Genomic DNA, 5,232 nt, shown 5'->3' with positions numbered 1-5,232 from the left:
AAAGAGTTCCTGTAGATTTGAGCATAGCTAACATAACCCCAATATTTAAGAAGGAAGCAGAGAGAAAATAGGGAATTTGCATGATGCTGGTTATGGGAAAAATGCTAAAGTCCACTCTAAAAGGTGTATTAATAAAGTACTTGGAGGATCGTAACAAGATCAGACAGTCAGAAGAGTGTTTTTCTCTGTGCTGTAGATCTTTGAGACTCTTTGTTGGGCATGAATTCCCTCCAAGCCACTCGCTGTCCTGACTTGGAAATATATCACTGTTGTTGGATCAAAATCCTGAAATCCCTCGCTAACAGCATTGCGAGTCGACTTACAGCCTATGGACTGCAGTGGTTCAAGAAGGCAGGTCACCATCTTCATAAAGGTCACTGGAACCAGCCAGTGATGCCGGCATTCCATGATCAAATTTTGAAAAAAGACATTTTCGAATTGAAGCCTACGTAGATCAGCTATGACCTTTTTGAGGCTGGAGGAGCCAAATGGACTACTTCAGCTCCAATTTCAAATGTTCTCTGCCCTTTTACCGAAATGCATCATCTCACCAGGAATGTTGTATTTCCTACAATTTAGAAGATTGAGGCATGATTTGATTAAAATTTAAGATGTTAATGAAGTTGGTCAGGGGGATGGCGAGGAGCTATTTCCACTGGGTGGATGAAGTGGGAACTCAAACAACTTCCTACCCCGCAGGAATTAGATAAGACTTGAGTTTCTTTGCTCGCTGGTTTATTCAAATATATGTCTGAGGAACAAGAGTAGGCGAATCGGCCCTTTGAGCCTGCTCTGCCACTCAATAGGATTGTGGCTGAACTGGGTTCAACCTCACCTCTATGTGCCTGCGTATCCCCAACAATCATTCATCATCTTGGCCATGAAGAATCTATCTGCTTCCGCCTTAAGAATATTTAAAGATTCTGCATCCACTGCCTTTTGAGGAAGTGAATTCCAAATACTATTAATCCTCTGAGTGAGAAGAAATATTTCCTTGTTACTCTTTTCAATGGGCTGTCCCTTATTTTTAAACTATGACCCCTACTTCTAGATTCTCCCACAAGAAGAAACATTTCTTTCAGCATCCGGCTGGTCAGGTTCCCTCAGGATCTTTTATGGTTTAGTGAAGTCTCCTCTTTCTCTTCTAAACTCCAGAGGATACAGGCCTGTCTAGCCTTTCCTCATAAGGCAATCCTCTCACTCCAGGCATTAGTCATTAACCTTCCCTGAACTGCTTCCAATGTATTGACACGTCCATAAGTATGCCAACCAATACTGGACACAGTCCTCCAGATGCGGTCTCAACAGTATGCTCGGGGTATTGCTCATACCTAAAGGTAGTACATGAATTCCCACTTGCTTACAGTAATGAGTTTCAGCAAGCCTAGGACATTTCCATATCCAGTTACAGACTGGCACAGATTATGGTCAGCCAGTTGTACACTTTCTCTTGTTACATAGACATCATTGTTGTGGCATCACTCGAACATCCCACTCTGCTGGCTCTGCAGAAATAACCACCGACTGCAGCCTGTTCCCACAGCCTGGTTTGTGTTTTATTTCTCAACTTCTGCATTGTCAGCTAATGATCCAGGTAGGTTTTCATGGCAATCGAGTGGATTTCATTTTACTTCTTCCTGTTTTCTATTTATCTTACAGGCAATTAGACAGTAAGTTCAAATCAAATGTGAGATCAAGAGCTGCCAGCAATGCTCGATTCTCAGGACCTGAGTATCACCAGCCTTGGAACAAGGAAGGAAAAAGCATCGTTCACAGTGAAGAGAAACTGTACAGGTGGTCTGTGTGTGGACAAGGCTTCAGTCAATCGTCTGGACTGTCGATATGTAAATGCAATCACAATAAGGAAACAACAATTGTGCTAAGCAGCACTTGCTTTGCAATATCATGCTCATAAATCTCAGTTTCAGTTAAGCAAGATTCACTCAACTCCAGATCTCTTTACATTCTTGGTGCAAACATGGACCTAACAGCTAAATTCCAGAGCTGAGAGTGACTATCCTCTACATTAAGGCTCCATCTGACAGACTAGTGTATCAGTGAATCACAAAGCGAGAGTCAATGGGCATCAGAAAATATTATTCGTTCGCAATGTGGGGTTTTTACAAATAGAGTCTTCAGACCTGAGTAGATCGTAAGAATATGACTTTACTCAATCTCATAGGACATATCTGTGGAAGAGGTCTGTAAGTCTTGCTTGGAGACACTCAGCCATTTTCAGCTGAAAACAGCATATTAATACATTTTTGTGTCACAACAGCGACATTCAGTATTGATATAAAATAAGAGGTAACACAGTGTGGAGCTGGATGAACACAGCAAGCCAGGCAGCATCAGAGGAGTAGGAAAGTTGGTGTTTCCGGTTGGGACCCTTCAGAACATTTCTGAAGAAGGGTCCTGACCTGAAACGTCAACTTTCCTGCTCCTCTGATGCTGCCTGGCCTGCTGTGCTCCTCCAGTTCCACACTGTGTTATCTCCGACTCCAGCAGCGGCAGTTCTTACTAACTCTTGGTGTAAAATAAACACTTTTTGCAGTAAATGATTGAGATTAACAAGATACTGTTCTCTAATTTCAAAAGGAATTACACTTCTGTATAATCTTCAGAGCTTACCTGTCCCCACCACTTGCTCTCAGTACATGCCTTCCCTTTTAGAGTAACACCTCTGTGACTATCTTAAATTATACAGATGATCTCTGAAGCCTCAGTGACTGCTGACTGTTCACTGTTATGGATATACCGTTAAACTACCTGAGCTACAATAATAATGTCCTTTATTTGGATGTATTTCATTCAGCCCTACTCTGTATTACTCATCCAAGCTTATTTACTCCTGTGTGGCATATAATACAGTGTTTCTCTCTACTACTTGCACATGAAAATGTTTGACCTAGTCCTTCTGCTCTTTTTTTTTTGCTTATTTGGATTGCTTGGCTCTTTTCTCCAAACATGTGCTCTGCCTTCATTCAGACTCTGGCTGTAACAGGTGATTAGTACTCCCTATTCAAACCTAGTGCATTGTTGAGAGTTGTGGACTGTCAAACTGTGCATGGTGTTGCTGCCCAGAACAACCTAGATCTCGATGAATACAATGTGGGCATTGGAACAGGATCTACCCACAGGAACAGCTGATCCATTTTGTTTGTACTAGCCAGATTCATGAACTGCAGAGGTAGTAGGCTTTGCTGCAGTGCTATTGGTACTGAAGTGGAGCGATACAGCGTGACATTGCCTCAATGTTCGTGCCACTATGCCCACCAAGTGTTCCCCTTCCCTGTCTCCCTCTCTCCCTCTCCACAGTTTTAAGCCTGTCTGGCACTAACCAGTTCCTATTGTTGTAGGAGCCAAATCAAAGTTGCTGGAAAAGGTCAGCAGGTCTGGCAGCATCTGTGAAGAAAAAAAAAAACAGCTGGATTCTGAGAAAGGGTCACCGGACCCAAAACATTACCTCTGTTTTTTTTCCTTCACAGATGCTGCCAGACCTGCTGAGCTTTTCCAGCAACTTTGTTTTTGTTCCTGATTTACAGCATCCGCAGTTCTTTCGGTTCTTATTGTTGTAGTCCAGGCTGAGTGATGGCTTTTGCGCTGCCCTTTCTACAGCTCACCTGTTGCTATTGTGTTTGCCTCATTCATTCCTTTAGAGCTGATATGAACATTGATTTAGGCCAGCCGTCAACTACATCGATACGATTTAAAGAAAGAACCACAAAGGTGAAACCGCACTTATCATCTAGCCATACATAAATATGCTTTTTGAGAATAATTAGGGCTTAATGAATAAAAGGTACAGCTGGAGTAAATACAGAGGATATTTGCCTGTCAGCCAGTGGGTATCTAAGCCCTTAACGCAGAATAGAACTTGGAAATGAAACAATTCAGAATTGCCAGATTTTGTCTCCTTTTCAAAAGCTGTAGTTTTGAATAGGCTGGTACTGCACGGAGATGACGGTAGGCAGTCTTGCTTGAAGGTGATGACCCTTTAGGTAAGTGAATCAGTCTTAACTGTCTGGATGGCTATCAGCTTCAGCAAGAGAAGTAAACGTTCTCAGAATCAAACAGCCTTACAGAGGTTGATGGGCTGCTGCCTGTAATGTTTCAACAGTTGTTGCTGCTACTTTAGGAGATGGGGCGTCCGAGTAAACTGCCGCTCAGTATGAAGACTGCCACAGGCAGCCTTTTCCTGTTGATTCTTTTCTGAAACTTAATTCTTTTCACTTTTCTTCCTAAATTCCAAATCTGATTTCACAGCTGAGGCTATGAAGCACTTTGCGACTTTTGAGGTTGTGAAGGTGCTATGTAAAGACAAGATCCTTTTTTGTTTTTTTCACCCCTTCACCAGGGACAATTCACCAGGGACAAATTGGCATTTTTAATGGTTTGGCTGTTTCCAGAGCTAGCAGAATGCCTTCGATTGAAAGGATATCATCACTTGCTGTATATTGTTTGAATTGAAATTAAGGTGGCACAGTGGCTCATGGTTAGCACTGCGACCTCACAGCGCCAGGAACCCGCGTTCAATTCCACTCTCGGGTGAATGTCTGTGTGGAGTTTCCTCCGGGTGCTCCCACAGTCCCAAGAAGTACAGGCTAGGTGGATTGGCCATGCTAAGCTACCTGTTGTGGTCAGAGATGTGCAGCTTAGGTGGGTTATAGGGTGATTGGTCTGAATGGGATGCTCTGGGGGTCAGTGTGGACTGGTTGGGCTGAAGGACCTGTTTGCATGCTGTAGGGATTCTATGATTCTACTTTATATTCCCCTCTTACACTCTGCTAACCTCCTTACCCTTCTTCACCTTGAACGGATAATGCAGAAGTGGGAATGTTTGCTGATGATTACACAATGTTGTTACGGAAGCAGTGCAAACATAAATGCAGTAGCCTTAGACAACTTTTAAGCTTAGCCTGCTAAGTGACAAAGAACATTTGCACCACGCAAGTAGCAGACAATGACCAAATCTGGCAAATGTGAATCTAACCATATCCAGTTGACTTTATTTTCATTTATTTTCACTGGATTTCCTATTCAAACATCCTGGGGGCAAATGTTGAGGAGAAACTGAATTGGACCTGTCATATAAATATCGTTGCTACAAGTGGGTAGAAATTTTGTGATTAAATCAACTTTTGACTCCCAGAAGCCTGTGCATCATCTGCAAGGCACAAGACAGGAGCGTATTGGGATACTGTCCAATTGCTTGGATGGGTGCAGCTCCAA

General features: G+C 42.8%; 2 long non-coding RNA genes across 6 annotated transcripts in view; one reads left to right on the top strand and one right to left on the bottom strand.

Annotated features, from left to right (window-relative positions):
* Nucleotides 1-2,886, top strand: part of LOC125483849 — a 37,065-nt gene extending 34,179 nt beyond the window's left edge. For all 5 annotated transcript variants that reach the window (XR_007262749.1, XR_007262750.1, XR_007262747.1 and 2 more), the window contains exon 3: nt 1,660-2,886. This is a non-coding gene — a long non-coding RNA (uncharacterized LOC125483849). The remainder of the gene's footprint in view (nt 1-1,659) is intronic.
* The window catches only part of LOC125483842, a 17,524-nt gene that overhangs the window by 12,056 nt on the left and 236 nt on the right, over nt 1-5,232 (bottom strand). The gene's annotated exons all lie outside the window — the stretch shown is intronic.

Source organism: Rhincodon typus, chromosome 8 (assembly GCF_021869965.1).
Source record: "Rhincodon typus isolate 14 chromosome 8, sRhiTyp1.1, whole genome shotgun sequence".
Lineage (NCBI taxonomy): Eukaryota > Metazoa > Chordata > Chondrichthyes > Orectolobiformes > Rhincodontidae > Rhincodon > Rhincodon typus.
The sequence above is the reverse complement of the archived record's forward strand: the minus strand, read 5'-3'. Positions and strand labels throughout refer to the sequence as shown.